Source organism: Lissotriton helveticus, chromosome 8, assembly GCF_964261635.1.
Source record: "Lissotriton helveticus chromosome 8, aLisHel1.1, whole genome shotgun sequence".
Classification (NCBI taxonomy): domain Eukaryota; kingdom Metazoa; phylum Chordata; class Amphibia; order Caudata; family Salamandridae; genus Lissotriton; species Lissotriton helveticus.
In genome coordinates this window covers 223850040-223877220 of record NC_136069.1, presented here as the reverse complement: position 1 = coordinate 223877220, position 27181 = coordinate 223850040, and the positions used below count along the sequence as shown (strand labels likewise).

General features: G+C 48.6%; 1 protein-coding gene across 4 annotated transcripts in view; it reads right to left on the bottom strand.

Annotated features, from left to right (window-relative positions):
* Positions 1–27181, bottom strand: part of CEP295 (centrosomal protein 295) — a 627693-nt gene that overhangs the window by 131571 nt on the left and 468941 nt on the right. The window lies entirely within an intron of this gene.

Genomic DNA, 27181 nt, shown 5'->3' with positions numbered 1-27181 from the left:
TTTATCCTCCCTGTATCAATGGTTGTACCTTGCCATTACATACATCGTAGTACACCTACATAGTAGCATTATATTGACAGTAATGTTTACCTTCACAGAACTGTGTATAGCTACTAGGCTGTGCTCATAATGGAGTTTCATTGGCAAGAATTTTGTCTTGCGTATTGTGACAGCTCTATTCATTAAGAAAGTTCTGACACTCACTTCTTCTAGTGACCACTTGCATGGTCATGTCACAGATTGTTGGGGACCTTTTTCCATTGATCACCCTTTTTTTCCATTGATTACCCTTATTTGATTAGCTTTTTTCCTTTTCTTGTTCGTATTCAGAGTTTTTTATTTAGCCTGTAAAAACATGAACTTTGACTTAAGTTTTCTTGTTGATGCTCCAGGCCTTTGCTTTGGGCATACTCTCAGATGCACATTGATATCATTTTTTCATGGTACTTTTTAGGTCTCGGCTAGCGTGGCTGCGCACATGCGCAGCTCGCTCTGCGAGATTTAATGATTTTGAGTAACTTCTATAAAGGGCTTTAAGCCCCACCCCTCGTTCCATTGGCTGGCGTCACCGTTTATGCTAAACAGTGGCCAGCCATTGGAAAATAGCTAGAAGTAATTCTTGGATATAAAAAATCGTTCTCTTGTAAGAGCTAGTGAGGGCGTCCCAGGGTGTTCCTGACAACTGAAGCAGGGAGTGACTGTTGCAGACCTCACGCTCGCCCTTTATAAATGCGAACTCCGAGCTTACCCCACTGTCCCTCAAAAGCGGAAGCAGGCCGAGCCTTTTACTGTGGCAGCCATTTTGTATGACCCAGGTATGGAGTGACACACAAACAAACCCCCATTAGGAGCGCCCGCTGCCTTCGCCCATCGCTCTATGTAAATGTTGAGCGAAGTGCTGGAGTCTCCTGCCTGACAGTCATTAATCATTCACGACAGCTACAAGCTAATAGGTGCCCGGTATTACTAAATAGAACATTTTATAATCAAAACTGTACGTTCTCGCCTCGCACCTAGGAAAAGGCAAGCTACAGTGACTCATTTGCATCCGCGTGAGGTGGGTCTTGCGGCCTCCAGGGGGAATAGGCGGGATCGGCTTCAAGAGGCATAACACAGTTCCAGCAGACTTCAGTTTCAGAACATAAAAGCAGCCGAGGAGTTTCATAGCTAGGTAACAATTGACAGTAGACTGGAGGAAGGCTGCCTGCCGGGTTTTATTTCATCGTTGAGACCATGGTACCTCAGAAGGAATCGCGCTGTGGCGAATGGCCAGTGTTCGCGACACATTGCGGACCTGCCCAGATACTTGAACACTTATAAGGAGATGCTTAGAAATGGAATACAATATGTTGTCTGTGATTTGTCACAAAAAGGTCTGAGGAAAAAATGTTGTTAATAATCCCTGGCGGAAGGGGGGTGGCTAGAATTAAGGTCATGAGTTAAGACAGGACAGGTGAACTTTCGCACACCTCTACGGTAAAGAAGATTCTGGTTTCGGTTAAAGAAGACCTCCTTCGGAAACTATTCATTTCCTGTAGACCTGCTTATCCCACAGCTTTTCCTAATATTCCAAAGAAGGGGTACGTGCTCTGTGTGCTCTTAGAAAAATACTGCGATAATCGTGAAAGTTTTGCTATTACAGACATAAAGAAATCGTGTGGGAATAACCTCTTAGAAAATACGGAGGTAGTATTTCATACTTTACTCTCACAAATTCTGGGCCTACAACCTAACCTGATATATGCAACTAAGAATACCTACATCAGTATGCATTAGCAGAACAACTACTCCTCTCCACTCACTCTCTACTTTACTACTCTCTACTCACTCTCTACTACTCACTCTATTATTCTCTACTACTCTCTATTAACCACATCAATGCTTATGGTATTCCCCTCCTGTGCTGAGATTTGTATATTCCCTTTATTCATGACGAGCTGGGCTCGTCATGAGCGTGCGAGGAGGCTACCTCATGACGAGCCCAGCTCGTCATGAGCGTCGAAGGGGTTAATCACTCAACTACTCGCTACTCACTCTCTACCTCTCGCGCTACCTCTCTCTACTACTCTCTACTCTCAACCTCTCTACCTCTACCACTCTCTACGCGCACACATGCACACACACACACATATATATGCATTTATATATATGTATGTGTATATATATATATATATATGCACACATGCATATATAAACATATATATACATCTGCATATCTATATAAATAAAAATATAAATGCATGCACACACATATACATATATGCATACATATGCATGTTATGTACATGAAAGTTTAAAAAGGACTAATAAAAGCAAAGCTAAAAAGCCACCTAATAACAAACAGAATTGCTTTAACTTAAATGAGGGCGAGACCTATTGCATTTTCAATGCAATGTGCGTAGGCACAAACTGAATGTATATGATCTGATCACTGAGCGGCAGTGGGATCTACTGTTTCTCACTGAAACTTGGTTGGATGGGGATTCTGCACCAGATGTAATCGAGGCTTTACCTGAAGGATACACGATGGTCAGGCAAGATAGACCTATCGGCAGAGGTGGGGGCATAGCTATTGTAGTTAAGCAGTGGCTGTGCTGCCATTTAGAGCAAACAGCAATCGAGGATAGCGAGGCAGGTGCTTTTACCATCAAGGTGAATGGAGGGTACACATTGAAAGGCTTTCTCATTTATAGACCGCCTGGCTCCTATGCCAGGTTCGTGGATAGCCTGGTAGAAGGTATTACAGAGGCGGCTCTGTGCAGAGATAAGTTCCTGGTACTAGGGGATCTTAATCTGCATCTGGAGGATCCTACGGATACAGCAGCCATGGATCTCTGTCAAGAGCTGCATGCCCTTCAGTTGGATCAAAAAGTGAAAGATCCTACCCACCAGCGAGGCCACCTATTGGACCCCATATTTGCCAACTGGGGGGGGAGTGGATGCTCTAACTCCAGTCCCAGTCCCCTGGTAGGACCATCACTTAGTGCCTTTTCTGGTGCGGATTACAGGCGTTAGGCAGCCGGAACGGGCACCACTTAACTACCCTAGTCGGAAATGGGCCACCTTTTCTCAAGCAAACTTTAGTGAAGCGCTTATTAGAGGGGGCGACCCAGGGGGGGCTGATGTGGATACAGCTAACATGAACCTGGACAAGCGGATTGCTGAGGCTCTAGATTGTACCGCCCCACTCTCCTGGACAAGAGCGTGCCGTCGTACTCAGAGAACGGCCCCATGGTATAGCGATGTACTCCGGGCAGCAAAGGCAGATTGTAAACGCTCAGAAAGGCAGTGGCGGGTGACCTTCAACATTCAGGCTAAACAGGCATATGTAGTAAGGAGACTGTCTTACCATGGACTAATTAGGAAGGCTAAGGCAGCTTACTACGCCAACAGGATCAGGGAGGCGGAGAACTCCACAAAGGAATTGTTTTCTATCTACAAAACTCTTTCGTTGGGAAGTCCTCTGCGGTACCAGCTGACTGCTCGGTGCACTCCTGCAATTGTATTGTGGACTTCTTCGACGAAAAAGTAGAAAATATCTACGCTTCCTTCCCAAGCCAACCTATAATGGGGCCTGTGTTTGTGGAGAATCTGAGGGGAAGGGGGGAGCAACATATGCTGACTAAATTTGTCATCCCACCCCCTGAGGAGCTCAAAGATCTGTGGCTCAGTAAAATCAGGCTCTCCCAAGGATCCTACAACGCCTAAACGGCTATTTGGTAGCCTGGCGGCTCTGGAACCCTACATTAGGCATGTTCTGGAAGTTTCCTTTAGGACCAATACGGTACCAAGAGATTGGAAACAGGCGGTGGTTCTCCCTCTCCAAAAGAAGCCGAACATCAGTTTCGAGAAATTAGAGAACCTCCGGCCCATCTCTTTGTTACCGTATATGGCTAAGGTGGCAGAGAAAACCGTGAACATCCAGCTGATGGATTTCGTGGAGGAGGCCAGCCTCCTACACGACTCCCAGTTTGGATTCCGGCCACGCCACTCTACCGAGTCGGCGCTACTCATGGCAGTTGAGACCATCCGCCAGGGAGTGGACGAGGGCCAGACCATGGCCCTGATCCTTCTGGACCTTCTGGACCTTAGCGCAGCATTCGACACTGTAGCTCATACCACCTTGCTACAGTGTCTGAATGATGGTGGGATCTCAGGGGCTGCGCTAAAATGGATCCAGTCCTTTCTAACAGGCAGAGGCTTTCAGGTCAGACAAGGAGACTGCTACTCAAGGGAGATCAGTCTGGCTCAGGGCGTACCACAGGGCTCGTCCCTGAGCCCAACTTTGTTCAATCTGTACGTCTCCCCGGTGGCAGCCAATGTCCAAAGCTACGGGCTGCACATAGTGTCTTATGCCGATGACACGCAGCTTGTCATCTCCCTCTTGCGCGCGCCTGGTCTTGCTGCGGACAACTTCAGAACCTGCATGCAGGAGTTGGCTACCTGGATGTCTTCCAACTGCCTGAGGTTGAACGGCAGCAAGACGGAAGTGCTCGTGGTGGTCGGGGGCGCGTCGCTGTGGTCATCGGCATGGTGGCCATCCTGCCTGGGGGAAACTCCCATTCCCTGCCTGGAAGTTAGAAACCTTGGGGTTCGCCACTATCCTCAGAGATCCCTTGTCCTTGAAATCCACTGCGCAGCGTACCCCCGGGTTGACGGCATGAGGCTGTGTTATCATACGGTTATAATGTAATGCTTACTGGAGAGCCGGCCCGATGGGTTGTAGGCGAGAAATGTGAAAGTGATCTAAACAATCAAGGTCTAAATAAAAATAAATTTACAAAAAAAAGAAACCTTGGGGTATGGCTGGATGCGGACCTAGCATTTGGACCTCAGATAGGCCGGGTGGTGGGGGCATGCTTCGGTGTCCTGAAAAGCCTTCGAAAAGTTCTCGATCTACTTCCCACGGCAGCTCGGAAGACGCTGGTACATGCCCTCGTAACATCACGTCTAGATTTTGGCAACCTGCTCTATCTGGGGGCAACGGGCAAGGTCATCAGCCGTCTTCAAGTGCTGCAAAATGCAGCGGCCCGTCTGGTCTTGAGGCTTCCGAAGAGATCGTCCTCAAAGACAGCTCTCCAAGCACTCCACTGGCTTCCAGTAAAAAGCAGGGTTGACTTTAAGGCTCTTTGCACATGCCACCGCATTCTGTGCGGGAAGGCACCTGCACCACTACAGGTTACTCGGTACGAGCCTGCGCGCTCCCTGCGCTCTTCTGGATCAGGGCTACTGAAGGTCCCCAAAGTAAAAAAAGAGCGCATGGGGGGTAGGTCCTTCAGGTACTTGGTTGCCGAGAGCTGGAATGCTCTGCCAAAGGAACTGCGCCTGGAGCTCTCTGAGCCCAGATTCAGGAAGAAACTTAAAACATATCTGTACACCCGGTAGGAAGTGACCACCGCCAGGTGGGGCAACCCTGCCACTACCACTTACCATAGCGCGGGGACACGCCGGTGCACGTAACCAGGCGCTTTATAAAATTCCCTTATTATTATTATTATTAATTCTTGTTTCCTTTTCTTCTCTATCCATGATCTTTGACTTTTATATCCATATGGTTATCCAGCTGTTTTTCAGCGGCATGACAGTCATAGGTCGTTTTCTTTGCTCTAAAATGTGGACAGTATATATAAAATGTTACAATTTTACATATAGAGGAGTGACATTATGACACTTGACTGAGATAATATTTGGACTTTACAGAAAAATTCAATGGAGGTGGCTCTCCTGAGGATAGAAGGTTACTGCAAAAACGTGCGTTGAGACATCTTGGAAACAACCCTATTATTAGTTTAATCCATGAGATTTTACGTTCCAAATATCATTATGTGCTGTATTATAGTCAGACATTTAATCAATTCAATATGCTGACAAATGTGAAAAAAACTTTAGAGTGAGGTATGAATGAATGGATGATTGATTGCAGTTAGTATGTTATGTAAATAGTCAGCTCCGAATTCTATTGTATTTACTTCATAATAAATATTTTTTGCATTTTCCCAGTTCTCGTGTCACTGCTATTATTTTAATAGACATGTTTTAGTATTATTTGTTTTTTGAATTTTTTTTTTATTTAGAAGTTTTCTATAGCGCTAACAAGACCCGAAGGTAGCAGAGCGCTTTACAGTAGAGGGAATGAAAAAGAGAACAACATGACACAAAACCAATAAAAGCAATCAGCGAGCGAAAATTTGGAATGAGGAAAAGTTCGGACAGCAGGCCTTCTTGGTAACAGGATTCAACGTTACCGCATGGATTCTGGGGACGCTTGCTGATCCAAGTTACCCATAACCAAGGGAGCGGATAAGGCACAAGGATTTGAGTTGGCTCTTGAATTCTGCATAGGACGGTATAGTTCTGATGTGCGGGGGGATGGCGTTCCATATTTTGGGGGCATTTCCTGAGAAAGAGCAGTCCGCAGTTCTCTTCTTTCTGGTTTTTGGTAGGATGAGCAGCAGGGAGTTAGAGCTTCTCAAATTTCTGGCTTGGCCTGCTTTTTTAAGCTTGTTTGCCAAGTATTCCGTTTTGCCGGTGTGGAGGGCCTTGTGGGTTAGGCAGGCCGTTCTGAAAGTACTCCGCATTTCCGCAGGGAGCCATTCGAGTTCTTTGAGTGCCGGGGAGATGTGGTCAGATTTTTTGCAGTCTGTGATCATTCTCGCTGACCCGTGAAGTGTTGTTTTTAGTGGGGCCAGGTGCGATTTGGGGATGCCTGTTAGGATTGAGTTCCCATAGTCCAGTCTTGATAGAACTAGAGATTGCGTGGCTAGTTTGAGGTCCTTGTTAGGAATGTAGGGTTTGATTTTGTTCAGAAGTCTGAGGTTGAAAAATGCGCTTTTCGCCGAGTTCTTAATGTGGTTTGTCAGGGTTAGTTTGGGGTCTAGGGTGAAGCCCAGGGATTTAACGGAGTCGGCTAGCGTGAGGTTACCTTTGAGAGCATCGATCGACTTTAGCCACTCGGTGATTTGAGGGTTATCTTCTTTGTTTGAGATGAGGAGTGTTTCTGTCTTGTCGGGGTTGAGTTTCAGGTGATTCTTTGTCAGCCAATCTTGAACTTCATTTAGGACATCGTTAAGTCTGTGGATGTCTTTGAGAGAAGAGGTTTCCAGGTAAATCTGCGTGTCATCCGCGTAGAGGTGGAAGTGGATGTGAGTAACTTGGCGAGCGGTTCCATGTAGATGTTAAAGAGCTGAGGAGAGAGCACTGATCCTTGAGGGACACCCTTGTTGACTTGCTGGGTTTCGGAGGTGAAGTTCTTAATTTTTATTATTTGCGTACGGTTATGTAAGAAGGAGGAAAACCACTTGAGAACTACCTCGCCAAGGCCGGCTCTTTCTTGAAGAGTCATGATGAGGAGCTTGTGGTCCACCGTGTCGAACGCTGCGGAGAGATCAAGGAGTATGAGGAGGCAGCACTTGTCTGCGTCAAGAGATCCATGAATGTCGTCTATTATGTTCAGCATCGCGGTTTCTGTGCTGTGGCCTTGTCTGAAGCCGGATTGGAGCGGGTCCAGGAGATTGATGTTGTCCAGATGTTGCGTCAGTTGCAGGAGTACGCAGCGTTCAAGTGTTTGAGGGCAAAGGGAGGTTGGATATCGGTCTGAAATTGTTCAAGTCAGTTGAGTCAAGACCGGGTTTTTTCAGCAGAGGAGTGATTTGCCCCATTTTTAGACAATCGGGGACCACTTCGCTTTGTAAGGAGCTGTTTATGATTCTTCCCCAGATGGGCGCTAAGGTACGCTTCATTTTTTTGATTAAAGAGGGGGGAATGGGGTCTGAAACGTGTGCTGATGGTTTGGAGGTCGAGATCAGCGAGATTATCTCAGTTTCCTGGACGGGGCGAAACCTTAGCCAGGGGGAGGGAAAGGAGTCGGAGCTTCTCCTGTATCCTGTGACTTTGGCTGTCTTCCCCTTGCCTGCTGTCCCGTGAAGCAAAGGCGAAAGGCTGCATTCTTGACCGCGTTTGAGGCTGTTTAAACAGGGGCCGGGACTGCGAGACCCAGGGTTCAGCGCAGGATCACCGGAGCGCACCTGGAGTCTCTTCCCGCCCCTGCTCCGCCTTGATTGGCTGCCAGCTCTACTAACAGCTCGCGGCCCCCGCTCCGCGGGAGCCGCTCGCAGCTTCTCCTGTATCCTGTGACTTTGGCTGTCTTCCCCTTGCCTGCTGTCCCGTGAAGCAAAGGCGAAAGGCTGCATTCTTGACCGCGTTTGAGGCTGTTTAAACAGGGGCCGGGACTGCGAGACCCAGGGTTCAGCGCAGGATCACCGGAGCGCACCTGGAGTCTCTTCCCGCCCCCTGCTCCTCCTACTTAAGACACACCCTCGACGCTAAGCGGGACGCGTGCGGGACGCCGGGCTAAGCCCGGGCAAAGGGCGGGCCCTCTGTGGCCCTCAGTGGCCGAGGTAGGCTGGGCTGGGCCCGGTTATTTTCATTTGGTGCATAAATATTCAGATTATATTGCACACGAGGTATTACTCTGCGAAGTAGTTATACGGTATCTGTTTGGAGCGCCACTGACGCCTACTAGAGGGCATTTGTCTACTCCCCTCCTCACCTAAACCTTTTGCACGTTTTATCAAATCTATAATCACATTTGTGGATATACACTTTTATTCTCGACATCCTCCGGAAAATTATTTTAAAGGATGACTAAGAAACTTCGCTCTGGGAGACTAGTGGGGGGAAGGACTTGTGCTAAAACAAAATCCAACCCCCTAAGAAATAAATCAGTGAACAATCCATTTCTAAAGGGTCAATGTCAGCTCTTTGATCTGTGGGATAAAACTATGGATAAGAAACAATCTGTTGATGAAAAAGACGATATTCTATCTGGTGCACTTGTGGCTCCTGCTCAAGTGGTTGGCGTGCCGGCTTCCCTTTCATTAATGCCAGACCCTTTTCAAATTGAATCCACGGCGAGGTCCAGCCATGCACTTCTTGAGGTTGATGGTGTTTCCGAGTCTCAAGTACACTTTTTGGAAGAAAACCAAATTATCAATCCTTCTGCGCCACCTGCTCCTACAATGTATGTTAGGTCGGGTGGAGAGCTCTCTTTGTCATCCATCGACCTTGAACTCTGTGGTCGCTATATGAACTCAGGTTGTGTGAAACCTTCAGATGCCATCAAGTCATCAGTGGGTGCCACTGCATCTGGGTTATTGCTTTATAGTAGCACTCCTTCAATAGATGTGCAGGACATGTCTGAGCTGCTAAATGCTTCCATGAACCCGGACCTCAACCTATCTGGAATCTGCCCTTCTGGTACCGTGGGCGAAAAACCTATATCGGAATCCCTGATTGCCCTGGAACATTTGCTATCTTCTATTCTTTGCCTTTTGGGCAAATTTGTGGGCAGTTCTGATTGTATTCTGGATTCTGTCACCAAAATATTGAATACAATGCTGCAAAAGGCTCCGGAAATGAGGAGTGTTCCATCAACTGTAGCCGATAACTGCATGGCAACAGGGAGTGCAAATGTTCCAACAATGATATCTGGTAGTATGCCTTCAGTAATAGCGCAAGAAAAATCCGCTACGACCCAGGTTGTTCCCGCAGCGTCTAACTGTATAAAGAACTCCACCCTGGAAATAGAGGAAGAAAATTTGTCCTCTTTAGATTGCAAAGTTGTACAGGAACTATTCCCAATTTTTATTCCGGAAAAAAAAGGGCAACAAGAGGACGCTCAAGAAATAAAAGAAAGATCTTGTCACTACAAAAAGAATAAAGGAAAAAAAAGGAAACCTGTGCGTAAATATAAGAAGAAAAGACAAAGACGGATTTGTTTCCAAAATTCAATTATCTTAACAGACAATGAAGATAATGCCGCTGATTTGAATATGGCGACCACAAAATTGATCAAGGTGCCTTGTCTTCCAGTGCCTAGTTGTAATACTCCACCTGCGAACGTGGAAATGCTACTCCAGAACGTTGTGCATGGCCAGACGGCCCACCCATTGGTAGAGTCTAGAACTACTCTGCCGGTGGAACTGGGGGCTCTTAATCCTTTGGCGCCTTCTTTTGCTCCCACTGATGGGGTCGATGTATGTCCACTCCTTTCTTCCCATGCTAAATTATCAATGTCTTATGTGGACACTTTGGTTTTGGACTTTCTTCCCTTATTTGATGTAAATTTGCCCTTAAATAGATCCTGGTTGCTCAAATGTTTTAGTGATTTGGAAAGTCTTCAGCTAATTCAATCAAGTGATATTGAGCTGGTTACTTTGTTAGGTGGAAACATTGTATCTAGTATAAGGGTTAAATTTTATTCTAAAATAATTGTAAATTTGATATTACAGCAAGCGGAGAATTTCCAATGTAGAGGTATTGATGTCTTGCCTATTTTCAGCTCTGGCAAACTCTTGCCTCCCCACAGGATGCACTGTAAGGGTGATGGACAAGATGGGGTATCCTTTCCTTTTGCAGATCTAAAGATTTGGGTCTCCAAGGGGAAACGGTTGGTATCACAGGCAGCGCCCCTTCCACCAATTCAGAACTCCTTGCCATCAGAGGATAATTATAGGTGGGATTGGCTGCATAGTGCCTTGTCTACCAAGAGTGTAGATAATTCCAAACTTTTCCATCATCTTTAATAATCAATTGAAAATTATTTCCTGGAATGCAGCTGGGATACATAACAGTCCAGAGAAACTAGATTTCCTATTCTAGTTAGGAGCAAATGTAATCTGTATCCAAGAAACATGGTGTTCCAATAATATACATGTAGGGAAGGATTTCTATGTTTTGGAAGCGCCGGCTGCTCCATCCAGGAAAGGTCACGCCAAAGGGGGAATCGCTTGTTTATTATCTAACAAAATGGATTGGAGATTCTCGCACTACATTGACCCAAGTAATCTCTTTCAAGCCATAACAATTGCAAATCTATCTAGTTCTGTAATTAAGTCTCCTATTGTAATCATCAACGTGTATATCCCTCCCGAAGAGAGTTTTAAAATTTTATTAAAGCAGGTATTTCAGTATATTGGACAGATTAAGAATGTTCCAACGCCACCCGAAATTATCTTAGTTGGAGATTTAAACTGTAAAATATGCAATGCCAGTTTAAATTTATTCAGAAATAAGCCCAAAGAAGAGGCATATGCTATCCCTCAATCTATCTTCCCTGATAAAATAATAACCAATAAAAGAGGGAAGATTTTATTGCAGGAATTATCAGCGATTGAGGGGATTACTGTAAATGGAAGATTTCCCTCTGATGTGCCTGCGAAATTCACTCATAGATCTCCTTTTAGCGTCTCAATTCTTGATTATGTGATTTCTGACTATGATATTGTCTCACGTATCCGGGATATTGAGATTGCTCCATCAGCCTTGAGTGATCATAGCATAATCACAATAACTCTTTCTTTAAAACCCCCGCCTGCTGAGTCTTGGTCCCTTAATAGTAATAATGTCACTTTCCATGGATCTTCGGGTAGATGTTTCTGGAACCCTGCCGCCATTGCAAGTGTGCATGATATCTTATGCAAAACTATAGTAGAGCTTAGTGACTGGTATGGGTCCGAAATTGATAACTTTGAAAGATTTATGAGAAGGGTCATTTTAAATGTAAAAAAGGTTACTTGCTCTAGGAAAAAAGTCTTTTATCCTAGCGCACTGCGCATCCTGAATAAGGACATAAATAAATTAGTGCGTGACCAATTTTTAGGTAGAACAGATTACTTAGCTAAGGAAATATCGAGGTTAAAAAGAAGGAGAACTAGATTAAAAACGAGATTAAAAAAGGAAAAGGAAGACTCAGTATGGATAAATTTGCGGGAAGCGGTCACATATGGCAAATCCAGAGAATTTTGGTCCATAGTTGGGAAGGGATGTGGTACCAGAGTGAGTCCTCTCCCCATCCCTATCCCCGAAGAAGTATGGTCCTCTTACATCCAGGAACTGTATTCAGGGAATATAACATCTCCGACTGATAGTGACCTGTATGTAATATCCGAGACTCCGGCCATTTACCCGACAGAGAAAATAATAGAAATGGCTATTAAGAACATACGCTCTTCTGGCGCAATGGGTCCAGATGAAATACCTATGACGGTCCTGAAGCAGGAACCACTGCTATGGAGTAAGATTCTCTATCCATTGTTCAAGTCCTGCTTTGACACAAAAAGTGTCCCCGCCTCGTGGAAGGGAAGTATACTGGTCCCTATTTTTAAGAAGGGAGCTAGGGATAATCCTATGAATTACCGTTTGATTGCTCTCCTCGACTCGGTTGGTAAGGTTTTTGCTAAGTGTATTTTAATTTTACTTGACAACTGGATCAAGGAGAATAATATTCTACCACTCGAACAAACTGGTTTACGCAGGGGGCACAGTACACTAGATAATCTCACCACTCTCCATGTGATTGCCGATAAATACACACGTGTGAGAGGGGGGGTGGTGTTCGCGGCATTCATTGATTTCTCCACGGCTTTCGATAGAGTTGATCGTCGAACGCTGTGGAGAAAGCTAGCTGCCCTGGGTTTACCCTCTTATCTCTTGGACCTGTTACGTGCCCTCCATACGGATACGTGGTGTAGCATCCTCCAAGGGGGCGAAAGGGGGCTTTCGCATAGAATTCCATCTGCAAACGGCCTTAAACAGGGTTGCCTCCTGGCCCCACTATTGTTTTCCTTATATACTGTAGATCTTCCTGCGTTTTTGACAGCTAGTGTTGAGATAGCCCCGGTGGTTGGGGGATCCCCTATTTCTTGTCTGATGTATGCGGATGACATTCTTGTATTAGATCTGACTCCGAAAGGTCTCGCCAACCGGCTACAAGCTTTACATGTTTTTGCTGATTCTCATTATATGAAGATTAACATTTCCAAAAGCAAAATTATGTGTATTGCTGGGAAAAAGAAGTGCCGCTCTGAAAATTTTGGATGGTGTATTGGAGATCAGAAATTAGAGGTTGTTAAATCCTATACCTTTCTGGGTAAAATTGTAACGGCTAATTTGAGTGAGAGGCCCCATATTGAGCATAGTTCTCGCAAAGCCCTTGCACATGGCAAAGGTTTAAATTCTCTGTATCTTTCCACCGGAAAAAGACATTTTGCCTGCCTGCTAGAGGTGTATAGGGCTAAGATTCCCGCTACGCTATTATATGGCATAGAACTCATAGATCTGAAACACTGGGTTTTTTGCAATAGAATTGAGGGGAAACTTTTAAGATCCCTATCCTCTCTGAACACAGCCTGCTCTTTGGCCGCATGTAGGCTTGATCTCGGACTTAGGAGCAGTTGGGTCCAGGGACTATGTGCCCTAGTAAGATGGGTGGCCTGCTTGGCAAGAGTAGAGTCAGGGACAATGAGAGCTCTCCTTAAAAAGGAATTGTTGGGCAACTTTAAAGAGTTGAGACGATATAAGGTTGGGGCTTGGCGCACAGTAGGTTAGTAGGAAGTAAACGTGTCTATAATAAATTGCAGTAGTTTCCAGGTGCTCCACAGGTGTCGCATCCGTTCAATTGCGACTCCGAATGACTATTTGTAAAGTGTGCTACTGGAGTGTAGGCACATCCCTGTATAGGGCACACTGATTCGGTTCTAGGCACTCTGTGCCATAGAATTCCAATTGAAGTTTCAAAAAACGAAGAATAATTTTTCACAAAGAATTTATTCCATAAAGTTCATATTTTTCTCATATGAGTCAAGGAATTGTTGATGAAATCATGATGTTACACGGTGCTCCGATGCATTTCGGACATGTAGTCCTTTATCAAGGAGCTCTACAAAAAGATGCAACAGGACAATAAATCAAAGGAAGGCCTTCATGGTAAATATACAGTCATTTAAATGGCAGGGTGAATGAAACGACCGCGTGCAGCCCAAATGTAATAAAAAGTGAGGATAACGGGTGAAAAACGAAAGTGGTCCGTGAAAAACGGGAGTGATCCCTTAGCGGGTTGTGTTCAGGGGAGTGAGAATTCGGTAGGATAGAAAACATGCCCTCTTTAGTCTAAGCGGTAAACGTGCATTTATTTACATGGCGTCTATGAAAGAAACGAAGCTGATCCGTTAACGTGTTGTGTTCATAAAAGTACTAGCTAAATGAAAAGGAAAACGTGCCTTTTTAACCTAAGCGGCAAGCGTGCATGAAGATTATATAACGTCTATGGAAAATATAAACGAGTTCTAGCGTGGCATTGACTGCCGCGCGGCTTGGAAAGCTAAACAGGGTGAAGGTAGTACTTACTTAATTACCGGGTCGTGCAGCATGCAACGAGTCGGTGTCGGCTATAGAGGCTCGGCAGGGGGATGTGAAGTTTATGCTAGAAAGTAATGATGGAAATCAACAAAGGACTGTGGCCCGTGACAGAAGGCTTGATTATCTTAGCCTTCTTAAAATGGCCGCCGTTATCACAGTGTGTTTTCACAATTTGTTTCTAGCCTTTTGTCACGGGCCACAGTCCTTTGTTGATTTCCATCCCCCTGCCGAGCCTCTATAGCCGACACCGACTCGTTGCATGCTGCACGACCCGGTAATTAAGTAAGTACTACCTTCACCCTGTTTAGCTTTCCAAGCCGCGCGGCAGTCAATGCCACGCTAGAACTCGTTTATATTTTCCATAGACGTTATATAATCTTCATGCACGCTTGCCGCTTAGGTTAAAAAGGCACGTTTTCCTTTTCATTTAGCTAGTACTTTTATGAACACAACACGTTAACGGATCAGCTTCGTTTCTTTCATAGACGCCATGTAAATAAATGCACGTTTACCGCTTAGACTAAAGAGGCATGTTTTCTATCCTACCGAATTCTCACTCCCCTGAACACAACCCGCTAAGGGATCACTCCCGTTTTTCACGGACCACTTTCGTTTTTCACCCGTTATCCTCACTTTTTATTACATTTGGGCTGCACGCGGTCGTTTCATTCACCCTGCCATTTAAATGACTGTATATTTACCATGAAGGCCTTCCTTTGATTTATTGTCCTGTTGCATCTTTTTGTAGAGCTCCTTGATAAAGGACTACATGTCCGAAATGCATCGGAGCACCGTGTAACATCATGATTTCATCAACAATTCCTTGACTCATATGAGAAAAATATGAACTTTATGGAATAAATTCTTTGTGAAAAATTATTCTTCGTTTTTTGAAACTTCAATTGGAATTCTATGGCACAGAGTGCCTAGAACCGAATCAGTGTGCCCTATACAGGGATGTGCCTACACTCCAGTAGCACACTTTACAAATAGTCAACTTTAAAGAGTTCTCACGATTAGTAAAGAATTTTAGATGGGCCGTGTCTCTCTTAAAGGTAGATGAAAGTGGACTGTTTCTTCATTCACCTTCACACCTTAAATTCTTGTTAAAACAGGCATCGTGGGAACTGTGTTTTCAAACAGATAAGAATACAATACAAGGAAAAAAGGGTTGTGATCTCCTCCCTAATTCTTACGCTATGAAGTTGGCCCAACCTTACGCCATATGGAATATGCCACACGGTGTGCGTAGATTTTGGTTCCTTTTACGGTATGATCTCGTGCCCTTAAATCTTCTTCTGTCTAAGTGGCACGGAACCTCTCCATTGTGTAACTTCTGTAACCTAAGCACCCAGAATTGTATGCATGTCTTGTTGGTTTGCCCTGCACTCCGCCCATTGCGGCTTAAATGGTTAAAATCAATATGTCTCCAACTGGGTATTTCTAATGTGAACATTTTCCTACAATATTTGTACTGTCCTCCAAATGAAATGTTTTGCTTTCATATTTTTAATTTCTTTAAGGGTTTTTTAGCCATTTATTAGATGTTTTGGTGAGGACTGACATTGCTTTTTCTTGTGTATCTGTCAATGGATGCATTTTGTTTTTTGTGTATTGTTTGAACTCCCCCCTTGTAATGTAAGTTGCATTTGACTTTTATGTGGCCCTCGTTGAGAGCCAAAACATAATAAAAATTGAGTCGGATGGGAGTGCCAATGGGATGGCCGAGTTGCTCTTCTGGAGGTGTGGGTTGTTGATGTCTAGAGATAGTTCGATTTTTAAGACCTTATCGTTGAAGAAGTTGGCGAAGTTATCACAGAGTTCTTTGGATGCCTGCAGGGTTGAGGGCAGGGGCTTGGTTGTTTGTTGTCTGATTATGTTGTAGAGCTCTTTGGGTCTGTTTTTGGATTTGACCAATGCCTCGCGGAAGAAGCTGGATTTCTTGTTTTTGATATGGTTGTTGTACTTCCTAAGGGCTGATTTTAGTTGGAGGCGGAGAATGGCGGTTGGGTTGTTTCTCCACTTTCTTTCTTTGGCTCTCAAGTTTCTTATTTCTGCGTTGAGGTCCGCAGTGAACCAGGTTCTAGATGGAGTGGCTCGGCTTCTTTTGAGCTTTAGAGGAGCTAGATTGTCGAGTATGGAGACTAACCCCGAGTTATAGTGGTCGACGAGATCATTGGTCGAGAGGTGCAGTGTGTTATTTGGAAGAAGTGAACTTAGCTGACCTTCCAGGATATCTTGGGGTACTTGGGAGAGGTTTCTCGACCATTTGGGGGGGTCTTGCGGAGGTTTAAGCGAGATGATGGGATGATTGATATGAAATAAGATCATGTGGTGATCTGACCAGTCAACGGGTAGTATGTGGTTGACCGTGATAGAATTCTTTTGGGCAATGATGGCATCCAGTGTGGCTCCTTTGTAATGAGTCTCCTCAGTACAGTGTTGGGTGAGGTTGTTATCGTCAAGGAGGCTAGATAGCGATCTGATTAGAGGGTTATGGGTCTCGTTCCATCGGAGGTTCAGATCACCAAGAATTACGTTTTTGGAATCGCCAAGTGCGTCTTGTGCAATCAGGTTTGATAGTTGTTCTCCAAACTCATTATTTCTGCCCGGGGGGTGATAGAGTAGGTGGCACAGTAGAGAGTCGTTGTCTTTTGTCTTGATGACGGTGGATAGACATTCAAAGGAGTCGTACTCGAAGGAGGAGGTTTCTGTGATGCTCCAGCTGTCCTTGTGGATGATAGCGACCCCTCCTCCTCGTTGTTCAATCCCCACTTTGGAGATGAGGGAGAAACCGGGTGGAACCAGCATGTCTAGGCAGGGAGGGGATGTCTTATTAAGCCAGGTCTCCGTGAGGAACGCAACGTCAATGTCATGTGTGAGGATGGCTTCTGTTAAGTCCGTTGCATGTAGTGAGGCCGATCTGCAATTGATTAGGAGGCAGTTGGTGAATTTCTCCTGATTGCTGGTGGTTCTATCGTTAGTCTCTCTAGGTATAGCGGTGAGGACTGGTAATCTCTGTGGTTTGACGATGGGTAGGTCTTTCCGGTGACCTGTGATAACTTGGATTTTGGATTTAGGTGAATCAGCAATGGGGGAGTCGTTGGTGGCGGCTAGTAAGGCTGCTTCCCTGTCTAACATAGGAGCTTCCGATCTAAGCGGCCTGGAGGTCAGGTGTTTTGAGCCCGCTGGAGTGGGAGAAGAAATAGAGGACAAGGGTCTGGTGCAAAGGGCTCTTGTTGTTTCGTTTTTTTTTTTTTAATCGGAACCCTGGTCCTTGGGGAGGGGATCAAAAGGCTGGGCACTGAAGGCTTTTAAGGGCCCCTGGGTGATGATGGTATTGGCGTGGAGGGGGGTCCGGGGAGAGGGTTTGTGGGGGTTACAGGCTATACCAAGGTTAGAGAGGATTTCTGATAAACCTTGGGTGATAGTGTCGACCTGGTTTTCCAGGGCTGCGAGCCGTTTTGTTATGGACTCAAGGGAGGGGATGTGGGCATCCTGGGTGGGGCCGAGTGTGTTAGGGTTCAAGAGGGTGGGTTGGGAGATAGGGGTCAGGGTGAAGGACGGTGGGGGTTCGGGGGAGGGCCAGGAGGAGGTTTAGACAAGGGAGAGGTAGGGAGGAGGACAGGAGGGGGTTTGGACAGGGGTGGTTTGAGAGTTGTAGGGAGACTCGAGGGGATGAGGCTCGTTGGCTGAAGGCAGCCTGTTGGCGTGGGGGTGATTGTTGTAGGAGGCTGTCGGAGACTGAGGCTGGGGGAGGTGAGGTAGTTGGAGGAAGGGGTAGAGGGAGGGGATTGAGTGTCCTGTTGATGTTGGGTGGCTGTGTGTGGGGGGTGAGGTATGGCTGGGGGAGGGGGAGCCTGTCGGGCTGGATATGGATCGCGGAAGGGCGTCTCTTTGTTGAAGTACCCTAGGAATTTCACAGTATGTTGAAATTTGATGTCAGAGTGCACAGACCAGTTCACCTAGACATAAGATGCCCCGGTCACATAATTGTGTATCCCCAGATGTAAGATGTTGAGGCAGCTGAGAATTAATCAACCATAAAATCCCCCATCATATCCATTCAGATGGGAACTATCTAGGCATCTGAGAATTAAAAAGGTCTCAAATACCCCTGCTGGGGTACCATGGTCAGGTACACCAATAAGCAGGATGTAGATGCATGCAAGAATTGCTCCAGCCACAACTGCTGCTGTGAGGTCTATTAAAGTGAAGGCATCTCAGTCATGTGATAACTATTTGGTTGGATCGCTCAATCAGTAACCCCATTGTGGAAGACAGAAATAAGAATGATAGCCTATGGCACTCACATTAGGGTGGAAATAAATTGGGTGACTAGAGTACAAAAGATTACTTACCTTTAAGACTCATTTTGCAGCTTGAAGCTACTGAAGGTTGATATAGTGCACATTAAGCAAAGCAGAAGTAGCGAACCCTGGAGGGTGCTCATGTTTTCATTGGAGAACAGCCCCTTTATATGGAGCACTTTCTAATACTATAGACACTCTAAATCTGCTCACCTTAAATGTTTTTTCTAGCAGACTTTTTAAGCATGGAATGAAGACAGTGGCATCCACGCAGAGCTAGAAAAACGACAAGGCATTCGGCCATTTTGACAGTAAAGTCTTTGAGCATATGATAAGTTAGTGCTATCTACAATGAGTTGAAAAATGCAGAAGCTTTTTACTATTCCAGGCACAGTATTACTGCTCTGGATTGGTAAAATACCATTCAAGCCAACCTGGAATAAATAATAGCAGCTCCTGACACGTGTTGCAGAAGTGGAAGAGCAAATGCAAATTTTGCCTTCGAGAACTTCAGGTAGGGAAAAGGTAAGTTTCTGAATGCTACTTTCCCTTAATATTTGGGAGCCATCCTTTACATCGCATGCGATACATCGCATGCCATTACAACGCGGTTGTGACGACTGCATTGTTACATCGCATACTTTTACAACGTAAGTTGTTACAACGAACTGCTGTAGGGGGCACAAGGTGTTGGATTTAAAATCCAACACCTTCCCTACTGTTGCACAGACTGAAGTTGGAATAGTAAGTTATACTAATCCAACATCCAGTGCCCCCAAAAGCAAGTCGTTGTAACGACTTGCGTTGTAAAGGTATGAGATATAACAACGCGGTCGTTGTAACAACCGTGTTGTAATGGCATGCGATGTATCGCATGCACTGTAACAACCCATATTCCTAATATTTATTTTAAATCACCTTAACCATTGATATGGATTTTAATGATGATTAAAATAAGTTTATTTATTTTTCTAGCCAGTCCCATTGTCTGGGTACAGTATTAGGATTTTTAATCTGTACTCTAGATTTCTACTTAGGACGGCTGGGTCTAGCACAGTGGAAAACAGCTTTTGGGTGCTAGTCACTGTAAGGACATGTTTAACATTGTTTAGAAAACCCACTGAAAAGAACTTCTTACTCATGAGTTCTAGTCACCATGTCAGAGGTTTTTGGAACAACCTCTCCTATGGCCTATTTTTGAGGAAACTGAGGAATTGTTTTAAAAGCAGAAGATGACTTTATGGAGTTGAACACTGTTGGACCTGGCTTCGTGGCGCCCTCCTGAAGAAACCAACAGCAGACCCCACCGACCCCAAGAACTACCGCCCCATCTCGCTCCTCCCTTTTCCAGCCAAAGTCATCTAGAAGACCGTCAACAGACCGCTTGCCGCCTTCCTCGAGACGAACGGATCCCTCGACCCCTCGCAGTCCGGTTTCCGAGCCAACCACAGCACCGAGACCGCCCTCATCGCAGCCACCGACGACATCAGAACCCTGCTCGACAACGGGGAAACAGCGGCCCTCATCCTCCTGGACCTCTCTGCAGCTTTCGACACTGTCTGCCACCGCACCCTAGTACATCGCCTCAACAACATTGGAATCCAAGAGAAGGCACTGGAGTGGATCATCTCGTTCCTCGCCGGAAGAACCCAGAGAGTCCGCCTACCCCCGTTCAGATCCGAGACCACCGAAGTCATCTGCGGTGTACCACAAGGATCATCACTCAGCCCAACCCTCTTCAACGTCTACATGAGCCCTCTCGCAGCCATCGCACGCAAACACAACATCATCTCCTACGCCGACGACACCCAGCTGATCCTCTCCCTCACCAATGACCCCGCCACCGCCAGAACCAGCCTACACAAAGGGATGAAAGACGTCACCGAATGGATGTAGAACAGCCGCCTGAAACTGAACTCAGACAAGACGGAAATCCTCATCCTGGGATCATCGCCCTCTACCTGGGACGACTCCTGGTGGCCCCCTGCCCTGGGCACCACTCCCAAACCAACGGACCACGCACGCAACCTGGGCTTCATCCTGGACTCCTCCCTCTCGATGACCAACAAGTCAACGCTGTCTCATCATCATGCTTCAACACCCTGCACATGCTCCGCAAGATCTTCCGTTGGATCCCCACCGAAACCAGGAAGATGATCACCCAGGCACTCGTCACCAGCCAGCTGGACTACGGAAACACCCTCTATGCCGGAACCACAGCCAAACTTCAAAAAAGACTCCAGCGCATCCAGAACGCCTCCGCACGACTCGTCCTGGACATCCCCCGACACAGCCACATCTCCGGCCACCTGAGAGATGTGACTGGCTCCCCGTCAGCAAGAGGATCACATTCAGACTGCTCACCCACGCACACAAGGCCCTCCACGACCTGGGCTCCAAGTACCTCAACAACCGCCTGACCTTCTACGCGCCCACCCGCCAGCTACGATCGTCCAGCCTCGCCCTCGCCGCCGTTCCACGCATCCGCAAAGCCACCGCCGGGGGAAGTTCCTTCTCCTACCTGGCAGCCAAGACATGGAACTCCCTCCCGATCCACCTCCGGCTGACCCAGGATCATCTCTCCTTCAGGAAGCTCCTCAAAACTTGGCTCTTTGAGCAGTAACGAACCCCTCCCCCCCAGCACCTTGAGACCCTCCCGGGTGAGTAGCGCGCTATACAAATGCCCATGATTGATTGATTGATTGAGGCTGGACCTGCCCTCCACCGTCATGAATTCCTACACCCATATGAAGGATGCTCTGCTATCCCGTTATGGGCTCACCCCGGAGATGTATCGGCAGCGGTTCCGAGACTGCAAAAAGATCCCCGGCAGAATATGTGAATTTCTACAGCCGGGCCTTGGAAGGGTGGATCAAGGGCAACAAGGTGACCACCTTTGAAGGACTATTCGACCTCATCGCCTACGAACACTTATCAACAAACTGCTTTGTGGAACTGAGACAGCACCTTCTGGACAGCAAATTGGCAGACCCCCGGAAGCTTGCTGTCGAGGCAGATCGCTGGGTGAGCACCAGAGTCCCACGGGGGCCCGTGGGAGACTATGGCCGAAACGAACAAGGATCTTTCCGCCAGAGGGGAGGGGGAGGTCAAGGTAGACAGCGGAGGTCCCAGTCCGGGCCCCAACGTAGCCCCCCCCCCCCCAGACCAGTCCGGAAACTCTCCTCCTGTAGCTGGAGCAGGGCCCCCTCAGGTAGACAGGGACCCCGAGTCAGCATAGCCTGCTTCAGATGTCAGCAAACAGGGCATTATGCCAGTGACCCCCAATGCCCCCTGCTAAAGAAACCCGCTGCTGTGAGTCCCCCCGCGCGCCAGCTAGCCACAGTGGCCCTGGAAGAGGAAGAGATAGAGGACACAGAGGGGTGGGAACCAGCAGCCATGTCGTTAGTCTCCCTTGGGGATAGAGAAATGGTGCCAGGAGCCCCCAAGCCTGACAACACTGAGAAGTACCGCTAACAGGTGACCGTCAACGGGCACCGCATAGGGGCCCTCCGGGACACAGGAGCCAGCATCACCGCAGTGCGCTGTCACCTGGTCACGGAAGACCAAATTATACCCCACGACTCCTGCAGCGTGATCTCAGCCGACAATTCCGTCCGCACCTGCCGAATAGCTCAGGTCCCGTTCGAGTGGGAGGGAGTCTCCGGTGACTTACGAGTAGCGGTCCGCACCGCAATCCCCCTGGACTGTCTACTGGGTAACGATCTGGAGAGCTCCCCGTGGAAGCAGGTAGAGCGGAGAACTCACCTAGAGATGGTGGGCCTGCCCGAATGGGCCTGCGTGAGCACAAGATCCTTGGCAGCCCGAGTGTCCACCCCTGGGGGGGTGGAACCCGAGACCCTCGCACGGTCTCTGACGACCCGGAGGGCAGCGAACAACCCGAGGTCCCCGAGCTGCCCCCCCGGTGAAGGCCTCGACCCTGACGCAGGTCCCCTAGGCCCTTCCGTCGAACAGACCCCGAACTTGGACGACCTCCCTGAGTTAGCCCCATGGCGCCAGTAAGGAGGACCTTCCAGAGAGGAGTTCTGCCTGGAACAGACCTCCTGTCCTTCTCCAGTTGGGCCGCAGCAGCAGGCCGCCGCCCAGGCTGCCGGTGACCAGTCCGGCTCCCACTTTGTCTATTGGGAAAACGGCCTCTTATACAGTGAACAGAAGTCCGCCGAACTAGGGTCAGCCCGGGTGCTGGTGGTACCCCTACGTTTCCGCGGCTTCCTCCTGAACCTGGCCCATGATGTGCCCCTGGCGGGACACCTGGGACAGGACAAAACCTATCACCGCCTAGTCACTCATTTTTACTGGCCCGGTATGCGCGCCGATGTGGAGACCCACTGCAAGTCCTGCCCCACGTGCCAGGCCAGCGGGAAGAGCGGAGGGAGGCGCAAGGCTCCCCTCCAACCCTTCCCCGTTGTCAGTACCCCCTTTGAACGGGTGGGAATAGATATCGTGGGGCCCCTGGACCCCCGGACCTCCTTAGGCCACCGGTTCATCCTCGTCCTGGTGGATCATGCCACCCGGGACCCGGAGGCCATTCCCCTCCGAACGGTGACGGCCCCTGTAGTGGGGTGGGCCCTCATGGGGATCTTCTCCCGGGTGGGATTTCTGCGAGAAGTGGTGAGCGACCGAGGAACAAACTTCATCTCCAAGTACATGAAGTCCCTATGGCAACAGTGTGGGGTGACGTACAAGTTCACCACCCCATACCACCCCCAAGGTAACGGCCTGGTTGAGCGATTCAACCGTACCCTCAAGGGAATGATCATGGGTCTCGAGGAGCCCCTGAGGCGCAAGTGGGATGTCCTCCTACCCTGCCTCCTGTTCGCCTACCGAGAAGTTGCCCAGAAATCCTTGGGGTTTAGCCCCTTTGAGCTGCTCTACGGGCACCCCGTCCGGGGGCCCCTCAGCCTGGTCAAGGAAGGTTGGGAAGCGGCACCCCAGGATCCACCCCCAAATGTGTTCCGATACATCCTGGCCCTCCGAAACCAGTCTCGGAAGTTCCGGGAGCTGGCCGAGGCAAACCTCGAGGCGAGCCAAGAAGAAATGAAACGTTGGTATGACCAGAATGCACTCTGGTCGAGTTTCAGCCCGGCCAGCAGGTCTGGGTGATGGCCCCAGTGGAACCTTGTGCCCTTCAGGACAAGTGGACCGGGCCCTTCAAAGTGGTGGAACGCAAGAGCCAAGTGACCTTCCTCATAGATGTGCAGTCCCCCCGGAACCCCTTGAGGGTCCTCCACGTAAAACGCCTCAAACCTCACTTCGTGCGGTCCGAGTTGAGTTTGCTCCTCGCCACCGACGACGGAGCGGAAGAGGACACGGAGCCTCTCCCCGCTCTCCTGTGTGCGAAGGAAAAAGATGGCTCCGTAGAGGGAGTGAGTCTCTCCTCCTCCCTCACCCCAGAGCAACGCGAGGACTGTCGCCAGTTACTGGGACAGTTCTCTGACCTTTTCTCCCTCGTCCAGTTGGTGCGTCCAAGATGTGGACACCGGGGACAGCCCTCCGGTACGGCACAGAGCCTACCGCGTCCCGGATAGAGTTCGGGTCTGCATCAAGGCCGAAGTCTCCAAGATGCTAGCCCTGGGAGTGGTAGAGGCCTCTGACAGCCCATGGGCCAGCCCCGTGGTCCAGGTTCCGAAGGCGGCCACCCCCGGCGCTGTTCCCGAGCTGAGGTTCTGCGTGGACTACCGTGGGCTCAACGCAGTCACCAGGACCGACGCTCACCCCATTCCACGAGCAGACGAGCTCATTGACCGCCTAGGGTCTGCTCGCTATCTCAGCACCTTCGACTTGACCTGCGGGTACTGGCAAATCGCCCTCACGGAGGGGAGAGATCTGCCTTCTCCACCCCGGATGGCCACTACCATTTCCGGGTGATGCCCTTCGGAATGAAAAATGCCCCTGCCAACTTCCAGAGGCTGGTTAACCAGGTACTGGCTGGGTTGGAAGGATTCAGCACCGCGTATCTAGATGATCGCGCGGTATTCAGCTCCCACTGGACCGAGCACCTCCAACACCTCTGGGAGGTGTTGATGGCCCTGCAGCGAGCGGGTCTCACCATCAAAGCCAGTAAATGTCAGATCGGACAAGGGTCAGTGGTCTACCTGGGGCACCAGGTCGGGAGCGGCCTAGTGGCACCCCTCCAGCCCAAGATCGATGCGATCGTTGCCTGGGAGGCCCCCACGACCCAGACGGAAGTGCGGGCTTTCCTGGGGCTCACAGGGTACTACCGAAGATTCATAAAGGGGAACGGCAGCATCGTAGTCCCCCTCACAGAATTGACCTCCAAAAAGCAGCCGAAGAGAGTTAGCTGGACCCCCGCCTGCCAGGAGGCGTTTGAAGCATTGAAAGTCGCCATGTGCACTGCCCCCGTACTGCAGGCCCCCGACTACTCCCGAGAGTTCATGGTCCAAACGGACGCGTCCGAGCATGGCATCGGAGCAGTCCTGTCCCAGATGGACGAAAAAGGTCTAGACCAGCCAGTGGCATTCATTAGCTGGAGGTTACTCCCTCGAGAGCAAAGGTGGAGCACCATCGAGCGGGAGGCCTTCGCAGTGGTTTGGGCCCTGAAGAAGCTGAGGCCCTACCTATTCGGTACTCACTTCCGGGTCCAAACCGACCATTGAGAACCCCAAACTGTTGCGATGGTCCATCTCCCTCCAGGGGATGGATTTCACTGTTGAGCACCGGCCTGGTGCTGACCACGCCAACGCGGACGGCCTGTCCCGGTTCTTCCGCCTCAGTGAAGAGAACCCCCAAGGGGATGGGTAGTTCTCTCTGCCTTTCAGCTGGGGGGACGCGTGTTGGACCTGGCCTCGTGGCGTGGTTCCCCCCGTTCCTCAGCACCCCGTTAGCCTAGCTCTGCACTTAGAAACCCCTGGTCGTCCCGTTCCCTGTCCGCCCCGCTCCCTGCACGACCCCACCAACCGACGACCAGCCCTGCATTCCACCATCCTCCTTCCCGGCACCGGGCGCCCAGAACCTACATCGCCCCCGGCCGCCATTTTCCCTTCCAGAGGTCCCTGACTCCCTGGGCCTTGCCTGACCCCGGCCCCAGCAAAACTTAGGCTCCAGACGCGCCATGCCCGGCTGGGGGGTAAAGGGCTCCTTGAGTGAGATAAGACCAAGGAGTTTTGATTGCACCTCTGGCCTCCCTGGGGGACTGGTTCCTCTCACACCTCTAGCCTTCCCCTGTGGGCCGGTTTCGATCGCACCTCTGGCCTCCCCGAGAGCTGTCTCCAGACCCTGCTGAGCGTCTGGGAATTCCCGGACGCATCTTCAAAAGGATCAAAGGGCCAACCGACGGACCTCTCCAACGACCAGCCCCCAAGGCATGAGACCTCCGCCTGCGAGGGTCCAGACATCAAAGGGCCAGTGGACTAGATCAAGGCCCGCCCAAGAACTAGCGGGCAGTTGTATCCTGGACAAGAGAGCTCTGCTGATCTGATCGCGGCTTAACCCTTGGGGAGAACTGTAACTTCGAACTTATCGAGCCCTGCTGACGCAGTCGCGGCTCATCCTCGTGAAGACAGAACTGGAACATCGGAGCCCTGCTGACCTTGTCGCTGCTCAACCCTGAACGCTTAAGACCTTCGTGGAACACCCTGAGCCCTGCTTACGTGGTCGCGGCTCCTCAAGAACTGACAGACACTTTGTTCCCTCCGGATCGAGCCCTGCTGACCTCGTCGCGACTCGAGGAGTACTCTGGTCCGGCTGGGCCATCGACGCTACGCTACCAATACGACCTGATTCGAAACGAAGTGAGTAAAGCAGCCAGTACGATCATCATCTTCCGTGGAGAGCATAGCCTGGCCCTCTGGGATCACCCCTTCTAACAAACACACTAATTATACTTTTATCTTAGAGAGAGTACCCAAATAGACTCTCGAGACAAGCAAGGAAAAGGACATGGCACATTCACAGAGAATAGCTATGGACACCGAAAAATCGTTCAGCTCCTGTAGGATGCACAATATGTACATTTCACACTGACAGCAATGCCATCAGTAATACTGCCCATAAGCATTGCCACCTGGTTAAAGATACCCTCAGACATGAAGATCTACCAATGAATTTGTTCAAAAGGGGTCTGAATACTAGGGCTAGGCTGGTGAGGGCTGCCCTACCGCCCATCCCACCACCACATTACAATTACAGTGGGGCCTAATGCTGAACAGAGGAAATTTCAAATGCGGGAACTGCTCAGTGTGTAAAGACTGCCTTGAAACAAAATTCTTTGAACATGGGAAAGTTAGATCAGAATTGAGTTCTTGCACTAACTAATTCACACAGTGCAATATATGCAATATGGTGACCCCTGTTTGAAGATCTATGTTGGGAAAACAACACAGAAGGTCAAGACACAAATTCTACAACATATAAATCAGGATTTGAATCACTGATGAATTTATGGTGCTTGGACTTATTATGCAGTTTGATTTGGCCAACTGTACTATTGTAATATTTGTAATTAACACTTAAATGAATCCTAGGGGAACATTGTTCTCTGATGACTTATCAAAAGTACATCAGACAAAGTGGGCAGATGGTCTTTTCACAATCAAGGGAACCAATATACGCTAATTTGATATAAAGTATTCTTTCCTGTATGAGGTTCCAATAACCTCTATAATGTAGGTAAACAAAATTACATTGTATAGATTGAA